Below are 19,892 nucleotides of genomic sequence, written 5' to 3' on the forward strand. Positions count from 1 at the left end.
GCTCAACATCTCATCTATCACTGCTCTTGTAGATTCTGCTACCCTGTCCTCTACCCACCTCCAGTTCCACTGTCTATAAGTTTGCTTAACCTTTATTCTGAAAAGCATTGAGGGGTCCCATATACTTTTCCTCCAGTTTCTCCTCATGTCAACATTCTATACAGCCATAGAATAAGTATCAAAACTAAGAAATTAACCTTGGCACAATCCTGTTAACTAATCTACAGAACATATTAGAATGTTAACCATTTCCCCATAAATGCCATTTTCAGTTCTGTTTTCTGTCCCAAGATTCAATCCAGGATCCTACATTGCGTTTAATTGTTATGCCTTCTTCTGCATTTAGTATTCTCCAATCTGTGACAGATTTTTAGTCTTTGCTTGTCTTTTGCAACCTTGACACTTTCCAAGAGTACTGGTTCATTGCTTTGTACAATATTCCACAATTTGGATTTAACTGATGTTTTCTCATGATTATTATGAGGTTTTGAATTATTGGGAAGGATACCAAAGAGATCTTGTGCTCTTCACCGTTCGTGACAGCAGCTGATGTATGAGATTGACATGTGTTCCTTGCTGGTAATGTTATCCCTGATCCCTTGGTGAATGTAGTATCTGCCAGAATTCTTCATTGCACAGTTACTTTATTCCCTTTGTAAATATTTGTGGGGAGCAACATATCTTGTTTCTGCTTAAACTTCTTCCTATTTTTTTTTGAGTATTCATCAGTGGTGCTTGTCTGAAGCAATCATTACTGTAAACTTCTAATGGTGCTTTTCTGTTTCCCCCATTCTTTCTATGTTTGTTAACTGGAATCCTTCAGGGAAGAATGGTCTACTCCTCCACTTATTTAAGGATTCATTTATTTGTTTATATCAATGTGAACTCATGGCTGTTATTTTAATCTTTGTTATTTTTTCACTTTTCAAGTTGCTCCAGTTTTAGTTATTGTGAACTCTCTGAAGTTGGCGCTTTGGTGTTTTAATGTTACACGTCTCTCTTTTTGTTCTCTGTATTGATGAATGGTATTTGTTTTTTTGTATTGATGAATGGTATTTAGAAACCAAGATCTTGGTGCTAGGTGTGCTCATTGTTACTGTGGGTTAACTGCATCTAGTTTCTCTGAGTGAATGGGGCTGGGAAATGAAAGGATGTATACTAACTCATACATAAACACAGCTGTATCTATCCATTGTTCTACCTTTCCATGTGTCTGCAGTAGATTTTGATAGCTTTGACTCTACTCAGCACCACAAGGTTTATTCTAGTCTTCTCTCCTTTTCTTATTTGAAACCTCTTTCTCCAGGTGAGAATTCTGGCATTCATTATCTATAATTTCTTTCTTTATTTAACCCTAATATGCAAGTTAAGTTGTTTCGTACTTGTGTAATCCCTAATCCTGTAAGAAAAAAACACTAAAGTACAATGTTGGTGCACAGTTGTTTTTGTTTTTCTTCCTAGAATAGCCTAGGGTATAAACTAAGACTTCTTTATTTCTCTGCTGGTTAAACCACTGGAAACAGGTATTGCTGGTGATTTTTGTTCACCTTGGATACATTTTTCATATGGTGGTCAGATTTATTCACTGAAAATAAAAATCAGATTCTATTGCTCTACTGCTTAATATTCTCCATGTCTCCCTTGAGCCCGTAAGACAAAGGCTCAAGTGTTTGGTATTGCATATAAAGTTCTTCCCAGTCTGGCTCTTATCTCATCTTTTCATGGTTAGATTTCTAGCTCTTACACTAAACATGATTCAGAACTCCATATATGTTCATGACTAAAAAAAAAGATGTACAGCTTTTGATTAATAAAAATACTCTGAGAGTAGTAAGTCAGTGATAACTTGCTTGGGAGGTTAAAAAAAAAAGTTTTTAAACTTGGAAACAAGAGAAAACATAAATAAGATTGGTTGCTTGTCTACCAAGAAGGTCATCTTTGTTAGCCTTCCTAGCCCCTGTGAATGTGGCACAGTTAATGTTGCAGATATTGGAATCAAAACGCACCTCAGTTCAATCCCAGTTTGCTACTTGATAAGAACAACTAAAACCTAAGTTGCTGCTGTTGCCCTTGCCCCAGTCTCCTTCCGTGGGTTGGGTCTAATATGGAGGATCAGAACAGCCGATGTTTTACCTAAGTCAGGAAGGATAACAGTGCATTCATCATGGGCATGTGAACAGCCAAAAGAAAAGGAAAGGGCAAGTGCAGTGCCAGAAAAACAAATTTTGTCTACATCAGTCTTTTTCCTGGGTACTCTTTTATATATGTATTATGTATACTGTAAAATGTGTATAAATATATTTTGTAATATAATACAGCAGAAAGGACATAGAAATCAAAACTAGAAGATTCATTCTGCTTTTGGCCATATGCATGACAAGCTACGTAACCCCTATCATGCCATTTCATCTTCTTGAGACTTAGATTCCTCCTGTCTAAAAACTAGGGAGTTGAATTTGATCTCTTATGCCACTTCCTTCTCTTTGCTTCTCATTTTCCCTAGCTTTGACCACCACCTATGTTGCTGCCTCTGACATTCATTTACTTTTACTTTTACTTTCAAAATGGACGTATAAATGCTGTGAGATGCTATGCCTATGAAATTCAATGAGGGAAGAAGGGGAGGAATAGTGGAGGGAGGTAGAGGAGAGCAGAGGTGACATGACCCTCCAGCTTCAAGTCTGTATCATTACAAGTTACTGAATGTTTCTTAAAGATGTCATAACTTATCCACTACATTCATGATACAGGGTTATCTACTAACCACACAGATACTGCCTTGAAGCTGATCAGGCAATTTTCAATTGTATGATACTTATTACATGGCCGGCTGAATGCGTCTTGGTTAAGGATGCAACCAGAAGAAGAAATAGAATCAGATTCTGGCATGGAAAATTTTTGCTAGGCATGAAGAGTAGCTCTTATGTCAGGCAAATTATGAACCACATCAATTTGTAGAATGTCTTTCCCTGTGCTATTTCAAAACTGGGTCCACACTTTCAACCCCTTCATCATTTAAGTGAACTCTTAGAAGGTGAGATGGACTACATTTCCCCCTTGAGAGCTGTTTTCACATTTTATCAGATTTTAGTACAGTTATATAACATTTTCAGTTTTGTCATTGTGTATCACAGTACAACTTTTGCAGAATATGGAGACTGCAGCTCACATGTATATACTGCTGTCTCTGCTAAGTTGCCCCATATGTTCAAAACTCATATTTTATAGCTATTCCAAGACAAGAGATTTTCCTTTGTAAATCAAAACCAATGTCAATTTTAGACTGACCACATCAAATCATCGTTCAAAATTAAGCACCATAGTCTTCTTAAAATAGCATATTTAGTTATGACATTGTCATTTTTTATATTTCGCATTGCTTCTGTCTCATTTAATCCATGAATTACTTTGTTGCATATTTTGCTGTGTCGTTATGGTATTTCCAGAGTACTCAGAAACACAGACACCTGTTTTGTTGACTTGTAATACAACCTGAAAACAGAAACACAGAGCTGGGCTGAACTCACAATTTCAGGACCAAGGGCAGTTCTTCTATGGGTCTTTCTACTGATGTATGCCAGTTAGGGCTGTGAATGGTTACACTACTGTGCTACCAATTCAGATGCATTGCAATACTTAAGATAATAGAAAAATACTTCTAATGGTAATATACCTTAAATCACCTTTTCAGCTCTCAAAGCCTCTTAAGGCAAAGCACTGACGTTCTTTCAGTTGAAATAACGATGTGAAGGTCCTTATTATTTAAGACTTCTAAATAAGCCAGATTTACCAATGTCAAATTACTGGTGAGTCGTTTGACCCCATATTTATTTCTAATTTCCACAAGCTGTTGGTAAGAGCTGCTGTAAATCAGTTGCCATTGATCTTGGCTCCCACTTGTGTAATTCTAAGATGAACTGCCTATGATCAACAGAAAAAGACTACTGCTCAGAGGGAACGCCTGCAGAAGGAGGTTGCAGGATGCCCTGGGAACATGCATGGTTATTAATTATTCAGGCAAGAAGAGAGCAGATGCTGGTCTACATAAATAGGGTGGAGGGGAACCCTAATGTAAATCTATACATCAGGAAATATGAGATCGAAGGGTGGCAAAATTTGGTCTTAGAAAAAAGATTAGGGAAAATGATAAGCATGGTTGTAATAGGCAATCACTTAAAGCTATTGATTTAATTAAAAGTAACTACATATCCATGTGCAAGGCACTTAAATGATTCTCACAGTCAGACTTCCTGTATTTTATGATATTTTTATTTGAGTTCTCTGTGTTCTTAGCTGAAGGGAAGGCTCTTTAACCTCCCACAGGGCTTTGTCTATTTCCATATGCAATGAAAATACTTGTGAGCTAGTCATCCTTTTCCAATGTTGACATCCTCATGTTGTTGTGATCGTCCTTGGAGAGGGGTACAGGGGGAAGCCCATGAGTCTGAAGAACCATATAATAATAAGTGTTCATTGCATCCCTCTAAGACAGTCACTGCACCTGCTTTCTGTCTGCTATCTTATGTAATACTCACAACATCTCTGTGAGATAAATATTAAAGGAAAGTTTTTTTTATCTCCTTTGATAGGAATAGGAGAAAGAGATAGTGACTGTAATGGGGGAGAATAAAGTTAGGAATCAGACTCTATTTATCACTCTCTGCATGAAAAGCTGCAGGGCAGGGGTGTTGCTTACTGCATCTGAGTTGCAGTTTTGAGACTGTAGTTCATATAGTTCATATCTTGGTGGAGGTGGGTCTCTTTCCACTTAAGATAGAATTCAAGAAATTTGACTATACGCAAATTGTTGTGAATGAATTTTACTTTTCTATCAACTCAATTTCATAATTTGAAATTCACTTTTATGAGGAAAAATCCCTCAAAAGTATTTTTGAAAAGAAAGGGGTTAGGTGGTGGTTAAGGTATACGTGCCAAGATACTGAGCATTAGTTGTTTACTTTCCATGGCAACATTTGTGTCCCTTAATCAATTCTCCTGCCATACTCAGGGATTTTTAGGCTACCTTCTTTCACCTTGGCCCAGATGCTTGGGATATTCCATGTTTTCACACTTTTGCTTCAAGAAGGCATTGGGTTTGGGCGCAGGGGCTCATGCCTGTAATCTTAGCACTTTGGGTGGCCAAGGGTTCAAGAAGGCATTGGCATAGAATGACTAAGCTCATGGTGCTATCCAAGCACACGTTGTGGAGCTGAAATCGCATCCTTTCTCTGGGCATTGCTTCTGCATCTGTAAAATGGAAGGCATAACAGGTCCCAGCTCATGGGACTGTTGTGAAGTGCTTAGCATAGTGTCTGCTGTTTACTGAGTTTATTCTGTCCTTCAGGCCTGTCAGGTCTTTCATATTGTAAGAAGGAAAGAGGCCAAGAAGCTGAGTTCCACAAAGGTTATTTGTGATTATTCAGATACCTTGCTTATTGTTATCCTACAATTAAGGGGCTATATTATAGTGATTATAAGCTTCATGTCCCAACAGACGTTTGCTGTGTTTATGAGCCTATCCATGCTAGAGCTGTCGGCTGTAGATGCTTACCTCCCTTGTGGATTCAGTCATGTAGTGCACTATATTCTCTTGTGCGAACATCTCTAAATTTCAAAGAGCCTTGTAAAATAGAAAGGACAGTACCCAAATTTATCAATTTTATCAGTTAAAACTTTGACACATAAACTTGACTTAGGAAGAGTAATTTTCACATCAAGTGTTCCAGTAGTTATTAAAGTTTAAATCTACAACTAAAAACATAGAATGATAGCAATTCAGACTTCTGTTCTTTGCAGCATGGATAACACAGAGACACACAGAGGCTGTGTGTGCGTGATTTGTCCTAGGTGACCCTACTCTGCAACTTTTTTTCTATTCAACAGTGTCTTCCACCTTTTTTTGTTTCTACATACTTTCTGGAGTTCTCATCGTCCCCACATTTCAAGCTGCTCTCTGATTATTAGCTTGTGCTAACTCGCAAATGACTAACATCAGTTTATCAATAACATACCCTCAATAATAGGCCAAGGTCAATCTTAGAACACACATGGTAGCATATTTTCTGCAAGTCTCATTCAACATCAGACCGGATTCAAATACCCATTGTGATACAAGTTATTAATAGAATCCAGGTGTTACCTGTTTTCTTGCTAGACTTTCTAGCTCTATTATTTAGTGAAATGCTAATGAACCAACAGGCCAACTGCAGTGAATAGCAGACTCAGCAATTAGCAATCATGAAACCTTCTAGTTTACCATTTGCATTCTGTTATGCAGTAGGTAGATGAAGGTAGAGAGCTTGTGATAAGGCACATTTTGTTAGAGTTTCTCTTCTCATGCAATGCGTATGATTGCCTCCTGGTAAGGAAATTGGATCTACATGCTTAAATACTTTTGAATTGCTGCTCTCCCCTTATGCCAACCTCCATTTCTGTGTCTTCATTGTCTTTCCTGTGCACCAGAGGGGCTCATATTTTCCCTCTTTTGCTCCAACTTCATTATCTGAAAACATACATCAGTGTATTTACTTTTGGGCTGAGTTTTCTTTTCAGTTTTTTTCACTTATTTCACAATGCTTATTTATTTGCAAATATTTCATAACTACGATCAGCCTAAGTCATCCAATATTCAGGTATTTTGCTCAATAGCTGTTATCCAAATACAATCAGTTCGTGAAGAGTGTTAGTCAATGGAAAATCTTGGCATTTTAGTATGTTGTCAAATTAATCAGTCCTATGTTGATTTAGTTCAGTAGCATTAGAGAAAGGAACAGGTTTGTGTGATCTTTCTTAATTAAATTTATCTAAATGAATTTGCATTACTACATCACAATGTGTAACACCACGTCGCTTTAACTTGTGAGAATCTCTTCTAATCAGCTCAATTCATAAGAATTTAGATTCAGAGGATAGGTTGAAGTTTTCACATTACCCCGAGGAACAGGGAGGAATGAGTTCTAAGATATATGAGGTTTCAGAAATACTATAACATGTATTTTAAACCAAATGCAGCAGCTAATGCTGAGGCAAAGGTGCTGTGTGGTGCACCTTACATGTGCCATGTGAAATTTCTGTCATATACTGTTATCCAAAGTAGCCTTGCCCACCCCCCCACCTGCCCTTTGAATGCCAGTGTGAATCCTACATGTGTTCACACACGAGGTCATTTTGCTTCTCTGTATGAAGCTGAATTAGTCCGTTCTCACTTTGCGATGAAGAAATACCCAAGGCTGGGTAATTTATTTAAAAAAAGAGGTTTAATTGACTCACAGTTCCACATGGCAGGGAAGACCTCAGGAAACTTACAATCATGGTGACAGGCACCTCTTCACAGAGCCGGCAGGGAAAATGACAGATGCTTATAAAACCATCAGATCTCCTGAGAACTCATTATCATGAGAACAGCATGGGGGCACTGCCCGTATGATTCAATTACATCCACCTCGTCCTGCCCTGGAAATGAGGGGATTATGGAGATTATAATTCAAGGTGAGATCTGGGTGGCAACACAGAGCCAAGCCATATCAGAAGCTTTTAGCAGTTATCATAGCTCACAATGGACTCTTCCTTCTAATTTTTCTGACACTTATAGTCAGAATCATGTAACTTAGCACAATAAAGTCTTGCATTGACCTTGGATTGATTAACATCTTCTATGTCTTTCCAAGTTTTCATGTCTCCAGCAAAATTATGTATGTAGACTAAATATTCTACTTTTTACATTTTCCAGTGCCTAGTATACAGTAATTCACATTCATGGATATTTGCAATTTGAGTCCATATAGTTTCTGGCTATGGATCCCGAAGATATCATTGGCTGAAATTATATTAACTTTTTAAAATGCCTCTTCATACTATCTTGTATATGTTCGGTGTAGAAATTTAGTTGTTTTCTGATTGTTTCCCCACCCTCCACACATAAATATGAACAAACGAGCAGACATTTACTCTTAAGGAGTCCAGTTACACTACCTAAGCTGCATGTCAAAGAATTATTTTAAATGAGACTTCCAGTTTCCCCCTCTGATTTTTATCAAATAAGTTTACATAGACATTTCTTCTGAAATAAAGCCAAGAAAGACTTAAAACCATATTTATCTAAACATATGGAACATGTCCTCATACCTAACAAAAGCTCTCAGTGTTATCAATTAAAAAAATACAACCTGGAATTGAGATCTGTATTCATTTTGGAACAAACCTCAAATTAGTATTTTTGTGGTGAGACCAAATTGAAAACCTCATCTTTAAGCAATAAATATCCCTGAGCAGATTCTCTCTACTTCAGCCACCCAAAGTAATTCCCTGTTTCCAAAATTTGTAGAAAAGCTTGTGAGCAAATTATTTCTAAAATGACAGACTCTTTCCTCTGTACTTCAAAAACTATATATTGCATGCCTACTCTAGGCATGGCATTGTGTTAATTGTATCATGGATGATGTAACAGACGAAAATACCATCCATATCTAGGGTGACTATGTAGTTTACCACCAAACTAGAACCGTTTTGAGAGTGAAAGGAGAGCTGTTAGAGTCCTGCTGGGCTGATGGGCATAAACAAAATTCTGCACGTGTGGCCACCCTGTACATCTGTGTCAGTTTCTTATGGCTACTCTAACAATTATCATAAACCTGGTGGTTTGAAACAACATAAATTTATTCTGTCACAGTTCCAGAGACCAGAAGTCCAAAATTAGTATCACTGAGCCAAAATCTCCATGTTGACTGGCTGTACTCCTGGAGACTCTCGGGAGCATCCTTTTCTCCTCTCTTGCAGCTTCTGGTGGATGCCCACATGCCTTGGCTTGTGCCCACATCACTCCTCTCTGCCTCTGTGGTCACATTGCCTCCTCCTCTTCTGTCTTTATGAAATCACGCTCTACCGCCCTCTTAGGAGACACCTGTGATGGTGTTCAGGGTTCACACAAATAATCCAGGGCAATATCTCCATCTCCATGTTAACTTAACCATAGTTGCAAAGACTTCTTCTCCTCATATAAAATGATGTTTACAAATTCCAGGGAAAAGACCTGATATCTTTAGAAACTATTCTTCTGCTCACCACACTATTTCCATCTTTTAAAATGAGACATCTCATCAGGAAGTATTGTGATTCAGTGACACATGAGTGATATGGACAATATTGTGCTGTAGAAGAAACAAATCACTTGACCTTGAGGCAACCTTACCTTTAAAGAATAGGCAGAATTTGGAAAAATACAGAGGAATGCATTGCTGACAGGTACAGCACAAACAAAGGTTTGGAGGAGGGGCTAAGCAAGGATGTTTGGGGGACAAAAAAGGAAAGCACCTTGCCTTGAAAATGGAGTTCATACAGGAGCAGCAGGGGAGAAGCGTGAACATCAGTTTGGCATTGGGGGCTGGTTTTTCCTCATTCCAAGATCTTCTCATTTTTCTACTTTATTTACCGGAAAACTCTCTCTCTCCTTAATCTCTTAGTCAGTTCATCTTTATACCTCCATGATCCTTCATTTCTTTTCCCCGTTGATAATTTCTGATGCTCTGCTTCTGAACTCTTCCTAAACTCTGCCACGGTGATTTCCCTTTCTCTGTATTGCTGTTCCTTCTCCTTTGCTTTGCAGCTCTTCTGCATCCAACTGTGAGCTCACTGAAAGAAAGGACTGTGGTACATGCATCTTTGTGTCTCCAGAATTTAATTAGCACAGGAGTAATTTATAAGGGGTGAATGAATGGGTATGGAGATTTATACCAAGGACCCTGGGATTTCACCGAAGGTCTTTAATGATAGTGCTGGTGTTAGTGGTGGTGGTGGCGATGTTTAATTATTTTTTCTAGGTCGTGAACCCTTCCTTCCTCCTCTTCCCATTTACCTGCTCTTCATCACAAACAAAACAAATATGGAGCTCCTCAGGCACCATCCAGGTCATCCTAATAATTTCACCCCTTCATCTACTTAGAAGGAAATACTGAAATCCTCCCTAATAAAAAGCTAGGGTACAGTATGTTCTTTCTGGAGATGTTCAGAGATGGTATAAATTATTTTCTTCTGTCAATTTCTGGTATGTTTGGTCTCACTTTCTCATACATATTAACTCAATTTTAATAATCTACCCATTTTCTCTTGTTCTGCCTTTAGGCAATTGGGAAGTAAGTGATTGGGCACTTGTTCTTGATAACCCGTGGATGGTATTGGTTTCTGGTTGCTGTAATGAAAGGTGACTTAAGTAGAAGAAATTAGGTGTCTGCCCATTAATAATCAAGGTGATGTTCATAAGCTGCTTTGCCACTATTGACCTCAGAGCTTCAACCCCAGCAGCTTCCATTAAAGCCAGGGATTAACTATTAGTGCAGCACAGTGGAAGGAACCAGAAGAACAGTTCTTTGGGTCCCAGCAACAAATTAATTCTGAATGAAACCTCTGATTAATGGCTCCAGAGTTGCCTCTTTGTTTTGCATAATTAAGTTTCATGGAGTGTTACAATTAACAGCCTTGCCATCACCCAGGTAGAAACAGCCACCATTTATTTGACCAGCAGCGTCAGAAAGTGCTGGGTAGTGGATAAGAAGCATTTATGAGGGGATTAGGTACATTTGGGTCATAATTGAATAAGGCTATAATTACTTTTCAATAAAAAGCTGCAAATAGGATGATCCTATGATACTACACCAAGTCCCCTTTCATTTTTTTTTTCCTGCTGATCTGGGTCTAAGAACTCCATTCTCTAGTCAAATAATGGCCATAATACAGAGAAATTTGTAGTTTCGCATGAAAGTTGACTGTTTCCTCTTTCTCCACCTCCAGCGCATAGCTTGTTTTATGACATTTATTACAGCCACTTTTGTTATCGCACAAGCAGTCTGATATGCAATGTAGATATCATGTAAGCTTGAGACTCTTGTAGCTGCCTGAGAAGAAAGTCAAGGTTCATTGGAACTACTGGGAGACAACAAAGTGTCTAGTACGTTGTTGCTGGTGAGCAGGCCAGGAATCAACCATTTGTCCATGTCAAGAGATTAAAACATGACCAAAAAATATTTTTTTGAGGTTTTTTCCCCTGTGGAATGATATTTCTGTGACACAGTTATTCCTCTGACCAGGATCATTTTGATGTTAAGGCAGAGAGACCAAGAGGAGCCATTGTAGGGATGGCATCCTCTGTTCTAGTCAAGTTTTCCTTGGGTCAATAGAATTTTTTTAAAAAATGGATAATAGCAACTACTTGTATGGAGTTTTCTACATGCCAGGTACTTTTCTATGCTCTTTACTTGTATCCATTTATTTAATGAAGAATTTGCTCCAAATATTTGATGACTTTTACCATTTTCTGTCTTTCTTACTTCCTTATTTTTACGATCTCTCTCTTCCTTAATTTATTTATTTCCTCTGTGCTCCTTCCTTCTGCTCTCCCTCCCTATCTTTCTTCTTGGGTATCTTTATACTGTGTCTGGGATTTGATCAAGAGAGCAAAAGAAAGCAATATGAAACCTGAGGAACACAATTCAAGCCCTGGAACTACCACTAGACATGAGTGTGATTTTGAGCAAGCTGATTAATCAAAGTGGGCCCTATGTTACTTATAAAGAAGAAGGAAAAGGAGGAGGAGAAGAAGGAGGAATAAGAGGAGAAATGGGAAGGAATGACGAAGAAAGAAGGGGAGAAGGAGGAGAAGGGGGAGAAGTAGAAGGAAGAGGATGAGAAATTGGAGAAAGAAGGGGAGGAGGGAACAGTAATAATACCTATTCTATCCATAGTAAAATGTTGCCATAGAAATCAAAGGAGACAATGCCTATGAAAATCCTCTATAAATTGTAAAGAACTCCACACATTCAACTTTTTTGCTGACCTCCTAACGGATGTTTTCAGGAATTTCACTAAGATTTAGAGCCAGGCATATGTTTTTTAGAAGAGAGAGAGATCATGCTCTAGACAAATTGGGTGCCTCATTATGCACTTACCAGGAGGAAAATGCTGCCATTCCTGGCTAAAAACCCATTTGTCTTGCAAATTTCTATAATGAACAGATTTTGGGATAAATACTATGTAATCTGTGATGACAGTTCTCTCATTTCTTTTTTATTAGTTCAATCTTCTCAGCATCTGAACCACATAGCTACAGAACCTCCATAATCATTAAGGCAGCTGGGACGTATGCATTTTTTCTCCTTTCCTTAGCACATCGCAGAGTCCCCAGTCAGTTCCTTATTACAAGGCCTATGTTCTAGTAGTAGTTAAATGCACCTGCATGAGAATGCCAGAACAGAAAAGAAAACAAACTGCAGGGTGCATGACCTTTGCAACACTGTTCCATTTTCACAACTGACCTTTACCTGGGTACTTAAAACTTGGGTTTTACTTGGAGCTTGTGGAGAATTTGCATTGCACTAAACATCCCTTTGCTTAAAATAGATAATCTCAGTGGAATATAATGTGGTTGTGGCAAACTCTAACTCTCCTTATTCTCTATCCCTTTTCCCTTTGTCTTTCCCTAGGTAAGTGATATTTGATTATTGTTTTGAGCTTCTTCAGGAGAGACCTCAGAAGCCTACCTAATTGTCAATCGCATTGGAAGGAAGTCTTTGGCCAGTTCCTATTCATCCTTCCCCAGTGGTCCCATTCCATCTTTTGGCTCCTGCAGCATGGCGGGGCACGTGGAGGTATGACTGTTCACTGTTAATGGGTTTGCATCTGTTCATGGTAAAGTAAATGTGAGTTTTGGATCAGTGTCAATGATACAATTATGAGCAATTCCTGGGAACCAAAGGCCAAAAAACCATCATTTTACCTCTGTATGTCAACTTATTGTGTGTGTTCTCTTGAATTCTATGTTAATCTATTTACTAAAAGTGAACTTCAACCAAACATCTAAGTGAATTATAATAATTTCATTTATACCAATGATATCACAAATAATGTCTACCTTTTATGAAATAGAAGAAAACAGTCTTAAAATGTATTTTATTTATATACCCATTGAATACACAGTTGGGTCTGAGAAAAGTCAATCTACCTTGTTCCCGAATTATAGAGTCCCACATGCTTCTACACAGGAGTTGGAAGCATCGTATAAAACATCAGGAAAATGAAAGCGCAGAGGGACAATGGGTGATGCAGTGCTGAGAAATGAAATTAACATTTTCTTTGTGTCGGTGGCTTATGGTACACAGAGGCACCGTTCCATAAAAGTTACTGCAAAACTGTTCTATCACCTCTAGGATCAGAGCCTGTAATGGAATTGTTGAGCAGGCTTCCAGAATCATGAACCTCACTTCACAGTACCTGCAGGGTCTTTTAGTTCAGGTGATTGTGAAGGCCAAACATGGGCTGACAATGACTGGAATCCGCACTAGAAGCAAATAAACCTCTAACTGCAGATCTCAATCTAAATAAAATACAGACAGGACGACAGTGTATTTTGAGTATTACTACCAGAAATCCCCTCCCTCTGCCAAATCTATGACAACATTACCCAAATGTGGCTAAAGGAAATTTCTCACTTGGATTCAGGTGGAGGGCATGTTCTTCATTCATCATCCTAGTTCTGTATTGTTTATGGACATGGTTTTACATTCCATGACAGTTAATGTCTATGTTATTTTCTTTATTAGGTTAAATACATGGAGCATCTCTCTTTACTTGTTAAGGGATAATTTTCAGTAAAACTAAAATCATGATTCTCATGTAGACCAAAAATAGATGATCATTAAATATTTTATTTAACTCATTAATGAGGAAATCTGGCAGATGTTATATTTGTTCCAAAATATAAGTCAAAGAAGTGCACATGTATATGAAATAGAGCACTATTGACTGTGATTTACAAATGGACACAAAACTGGCTTTTTCCCTGAATTTGAGGGAAGTCAACTGAACCTGTACCAGATAGAATTTATTTGTATGTCTTTAGACAAGAACTATTTTGCATTGCTATCAATTATCTATAATTTATAGAATAGTAAAATAGCTCAGAAGCAAGGAACATCTAGAATGAAATAACCAAAGCCAACCAGCAGCCCTTGGGAATGCTCTGTCTAGGGAGCGGCCATTCTTGGGTCTCTTTACTTCTCTAATAAACTTGCTTTTACCTGAAAAAATAATAACCCAGTGAGGTATGCTCTAAACAGTGCGTTGTTTTTCACTGAAGATGTTTGGTAATCTTTTTTGCTTATTTGTAATTTCCTTACACACTTAAGAGTACAGATTCTGCAATAGGAAGTTGAGGCTGTCATCCACCATACTTTCAGATTCTGCCTATGCTCCTGTATCAAAGTTCAGATTGGTGCAAAGTCTAGAATGCCACCCTTCCTTGGATTTTGTAAGCATACCTACCTTAGCTTTGTGTGACTCCTGGAATGCCTAGTTCTACCATTTCTATCAATGAAGAAATTTTTACTATTTTCTTGGAAAAGTATAAATTCTTAAGAAATATTTGTTCAACAAATGAAGAGACCTTTAAACCTATGTATTAACTAGATGTTCTTTACTCTTTGGTTATTTACTGAGTGACATGATAAAAATACCCCCATAGTGAAAAAAGTTGGGTTTGAAACTTTCTGTTTGCAGGCTGGGTGTGATGGCTCACCCCTGTAATCCCAACACTTTGGGAGGCCTAGGCAGGTGGATCACCTGAGGTCAGGAGTTCGAGACCAGCCTGGCCGACATGGAGAAACCCTATCTGTACTAAAAATACAATAATTAGCTGGGCTTGGTAGCTGGTGCCTGTAATTCCGGCTACTAGAGAGGCCGAGGCAGGAGAATTGCTCGAACCCAGGAGGTAGAAGTTGCAGTGAGCCGAGAGTGCACCATTGCACTCCAGCCTGGGTGACAAGAGCAAAACTCAGTCTCAAAAAAAAAAAAAAAAAAGGGAAAGAAAAAGAAAAAATAAGAAACTTTCCGTGTGTAGGTTTGCCCTTGAAACATGTTTTGTCCATATTAATTCATTACCCTTTTTGGTGTGGCATCCTGCAGACCTCACACCTGGTTTATGTCAATAGAATTGCAATACAGCTGTAGCACATTATATTAAGTTGTGTGATGACTTGTTTCAAATGTGGGTGTGAATCAGGATGCCTGAGTTATCAACTTGGTCCACCTCCCCAAACAAGTAAGGACTGGAAAGGAAAAGAGGTGGCTCAAGCTGAAGAGCAGGAGAAAGCAGGCGCTGCCCAGCAGGGGTAGAGTTCTTCCTGGTGCAGCCTTGTGACTTCAGGCCCTGATCTCAAGCACCAGGGGAGGCCACTGGTCTGTTCTATCTGTGGGTGTGATTGCCTCCCAGCAGATGTGCGAGAGTCATTTCTGCGTGTGCCCATTTGCCTCTGCAGAACGCCGCTTCATGCTGTTGTCAGTGATGAAATCCCTCTCGGTGGTCTAAAGCTATGGGACCACATGGACCCACAGTGATGACTTTTCCAGGGAGGCGGTGCTTCTTTCCACCACATCCCAGAAAATCATATCATTTTCATTGTGAGCAGCTCTCAGTGAGATTCCCTTAACTCTTCTCACACGGAAGATCCAGCTGTGCTACTAAGAGAAGTTTGAAAGTGAAAGACCTGCTCCGATATTCTTCTTCTTCATAAACCATCTGGATGCTTTTGTGTGTGTGTGTGTTTGAAGTCTTTTTTTTTTCTTTAGGACGTAAGGGTAATATGCTCAAAGAGAGCAGACTCTTCAAGATCTCTCACCTGCGTCTTCAAGCCCTAATGGGCACCTGTGTGCTAGTGGATTTACTGCGTGGGTTTCTCTTCCAGATCAGACCTTAAGATCACTGTTGTGTGATGTAGCTCAGCCTTGATCTTTTCTTCTTTGGGGTAAATTGGAACCAGACAGTGTCGCTGACTTGACTGAAATGATGAAGGTGACCACGGGTAGGCTGAGTCCAGAACTCAGATCTGTTTGCTCTTTGTCAAGTGTTTGATTATGCATGGCACGTGCAGGGCTGAGATGGGAAGGAGAGATGCTACACATTTAGTTATTTATTACCTAGTAGCCAGCGTTTACTGCCAATTACCGGAAGGGCCCCCACATCTCTAAGAATGACCTATCAGGCACATACTCAGGGTGAATACCCTTCAGTCTGAAAGCTATTCACATTTCCTCAGGGCTCATGGACTTCGCAGTCAATGTACTTTCTTGTGTTTTGTAAATCCATGAAAATATGATCACAGATGCTATTTTTTCCTCTCTCCCTATGCACCCTCCTAGGTCACAGAGGGTGTGCATCTCCAGGATGATGGAAAGATAAAGGTTGAAAATGGGGGATACGGAAAGAGCGTGGGGTGCTGTGACTGTCCTTTGCATGTGTCTGCTCAGGCTCTGCAGGCCATCCCTGTCTCTTCTTATTGTCCAACAATTCTACCCAGATCTAAAAACCGTCAAGATGCCATAGAAGACTTCTCGCAGACTGAGGTGCCGAATTATCTGCCTAGCTCTGGGTTACTGAGCTGTGCATTTCTCCGTTCTCAGACTTCTTTATGGAGCACCTGGTCATGGGAGTGCCACTCTGAGTGGGCCAATCACCTCTACAGCCCTTCTTCCTCTCTTTTTCCTTCTGCCCTCTCAAAAGCATATCACACCTCTCTTCCTCGGCCCACAGTCCAAAGCAGAGCATCCCCATGTATGCATTTTAGTTGCAGACTGATTTCTAGAATCATGATGAGAAGCCACAAGCAGGATGCCAGGTGGTAGGGAGTGAGATTTAGCTTCCTTATGTAACTCTCTGCAGCTCATTCACTGAATGTCACTTTTCCTTGAGTCCACATATTATGTCTCATTCTAGCAGAATGCAATAAGGTGGAAATATAAGGGCTTTTGGAATGCAGTTTATTAAGACATGTTTTAGAGCCAATTGGAGGAACACTGGCTGGAAATGTTAATCACAGTAAACCCCAGCGTACTGACCTGCCTCCTGTGTTCCTCTGCCTTGGGGAATTGGAGCACAGCACTGGGCTGATATCATTCTACTTCAGGTTATTATTAGTATTATTTCCCTTCTGGAATATGTATCAAATTGTATATCTTTATTTATTGGGAAAACAACAAAATATTGAAGGGATCACCGCATAGCCACTGTGCACATGTGGAGTGAAAAGAAAGGGATTCCTAGAGGGAAGCGAGTGGAAATTTTGAACCCCTAGAACATTTTCTGGGTGTTGGAAAGAAACAGAAAAGCCACAATGAAAAAAGCAATATTGCATCTGTATCGCAATGAGATTTTCTAGGAGCTAGAAAAGGCATTATTACTCTTGGAGAAAAGAGATCTCTTTTTTTTCCCCTCCCTTTTGATTTAGACTTCTGTGAGCCAAAGTGTTCTGGTGTTTTAATGGTCTGTTTTAAAGATGGAAAGGGTCCTTATGTGTCAGAACACAAGCCTGTCCCAGCCAGCACGGGGCTTTGTTTGATTATGAAGCTTGTTTGGGATAGATGATATTTTTATAGCTTCTGCTTTGCTTCACCGATGGCCATATTGATGTAGCTCTCCAGGACGGGCCTAATAAATAGTTTATAAAACGTAAGGCCATTCTCTTGGGTAATCTACCACTGTGCCTTCACAGACTGCAGAATCGCACATCCAGAGCGAGCTGGCTTCTCACTCACAAGCCGGCCACAGGCCCTGGGGTGGGAGGTTTGGCGTACGTGCGTGTGTGTGCGCACCTTCAAAAGAACCACCCGAACTTTTCTGTGAAGATTTTAGGACAGCAGTGGAGAGTAAAATGCTGAGACTGGGTGTCTCATTAATGTTGCTCAATTTGTGCTCAGATGCCCAGGCTGCTGGAAGAGCTGGGGCTCAAAAGCAGCTGTGGAATACCTTCCCCCAGGGCTATAAGCCTCTGTGATCTCACCATTTGCCAAAAATTAAGAAGCAGTGGGAAGAGCGTAGGGAGACGGAATAGCGGGTGGAAGAGGTGAGAAAAGGCACAGAGCATGCTGTGCACAGGTCCTGCAACCATGGCAGGTGCCTTTGCAGGAGGATGGTAGATACTGGCTTTCCCTGGGGAAGGATAGGGGCTGAGCCCCCGAGGGGTGCCCACCAGCAGCACCCTGACCACCAAGGGAAGGGGGCCAGGGTGTAGATCTCCTTGGCAGTCCCTGGCTGGATGCTGGCGCAGTGGACGCGGGGCCCATCTCTCAGGTTGGGGAGCACCTGTGCCAACAGTTCTTCCTGCATCCTCTTTAACCAACAGACACCCCATGAAGCATCGATCGTTATCATGATTCTGGAGATGAAGAAACAGCTTCAAAGAAGTTTATAAAGCAAACAAAAGCAAAGAAACATCAACAAAACAAACCACCGAAATTTGCCTTTTGGTGGTTGAGCTAGTAAGCGGCAGAGCCAGAATTTGAACCCAGGTTTTCATCTTACTACGCAGCCTTGGGCATTGAGCTTTATGTGGCACGAATAATGTTGGTGTTATATGCAAGCGAAGCAGGCAACTATGTATGAGATGTGATTTTAAACAGTTAGGAAACATTCTTTCCCAGAAATCCCTGTGGCTGATAATATTCACCTGAGCATCTCAGGCTGCTGTCTGAAAACACGCCTTGACTTTGAGGAGTTGAGACTCAGCACAATTTAAGTGGCCCTGGGAGAGTAACAATGTAAGCTGCGGCTTCTTCTTGAAACTCCATTCCTGGGGCCTCACAGGGCCCAAAGTAATTGGAAGAAGATTCCAGAAAAGGCATTCTCAAGCTCTGCCTCCACCCACTCAGTGGAAATGGAAGCTCTTCTGAAATCCTTTCCAGATAGCTCTGGGTAGCCAGGGCGTGCTGTCCATGTAGTCCACGGCATGGGTTCCTTGGCTTCTGGGGTGGCTGTTAGTTTTCACTCTCCTCTTTCTGTTGTCTGGTGACGTCTCCTGGCACAATCCCAAACCAGCCACAGGTGCCACTCAGGGGCCTCTGAGGCTGGTGCCTGCAGTGCCTCTGACTATGGAGACTGGCCCTATATGTACCCAGGGACCTGGGCTTGTTTGCTGCTGCCACACGTACCATCACATGCCATCCCCCAACATCCTAGAGGCATTAGTCTTGTCTTTCTGATGGTCCATACTGGGGAGAGTAAACTACCTCTTGGAGTTTTGATTTGTTCATTGATTGCACTCAAAGTCACCTTAGGGCTCAGGTACAGGCCAGGGGGTGATCTGAATTATAGGCACCATGTTCTGCTGAGGGTAACCTCTCTAATCTGGCGTTTGCCTTTTCTTGTTGAACAAAACTATGGCGACTCTACCATCCCTCATTGGCTGCCCGACCCTCTGGTTCTCCGCAGGTGCCTAGATACACCTGAATGTCAGGGCAAAAGCAGCGTAGCTGCTGAGACGGAACTTTGTAATGCTGCACTCACAGGTTTTCCTGAATGTTCCTTGCATGTAGGGCCCCATTCAAAAGCATGCAGCCTTTGTCACTGTGGAATTTGAGGAGATTTGAGCAGATTTTCTTAGTGGGCTAGAAAGGAAAAGATCTGGGGCTTTTTCCACTGGGAAAAGCGTTCTCTGTGATTTGCCTATGGTCAAGTTTTCTTCCTAGGTTCCTCAGTTGCCTCCACAGTGATTAGATGGCCTGGTCAGAACAGCCCAGGGAGGAAATGGATGTTAATCCCCCAGCACCTGTGCAGAACCAGCACCCTTCAGTTATATGATGAGGAGAGAGGGTTATCTGTGGGTGTCCACGGGCCTTTAGAATTTTTACAACACCAAGGAAGAAGAAACAAGAACGGAACTCATGTCCAGGCTTAAACATTAACTGTGTAACCTCAGTGTGCTCAGTTCAGCGCCCCCGTCTCAGGCTCCCTTTCCTTAACTGTGAATGAAGAACAACCAAACTAGCCCTAGTCTCTAAGACTGTACCGATGAGAATAGTGTGAAACTAATATGTCCATTTTAAAATCAAATCAAATTGCTATCAAAACATGAAGGAGA

The 19,892-nt window shown here is 40.4% G+C and overlaps 1 protein-coding gene across 4 annotated transcripts in view; it reads left to right on the plus strand.

Moving 5' to 3' along the window:
• Positions 1 to 19,892, plus strand: part of OPCML (opioid binding protein/cell adhesion molecule like) — a 1,159,098-nt gene that overhangs the window by 240,646 nt on the left and 898,560 nt on the right. Inside the window, exon 2 of one of the 4 annotated variants that reach the window (XM_031653869.1) lies at positions 12,471 to 12,635. The exons of the other annotated variants lie outside the window; for them this stretch is intronic. The gene's annotated coding sequence lies outside the window, so the exon portion shown is untranslated. The remainder of the gene's footprint in view (positions 1 to 12,470; positions 12,636 to 19,892) is intronic. 4 annotated transcript variants of the gene reach the window in all.

The sequence above is a fragment of the Papio anubis genome, chromosome 12 (assembly GCF_008728515.1).
Source record: "Papio anubis isolate 15944 chromosome 12, Panubis1.0, whole genome shotgun sequence".
NCBI classification, from domain to species: domain Eukaryota; kingdom Metazoa; phylum Chordata; class Mammalia; order Primates; family Cercopithecidae; genus Papio; species Papio anubis.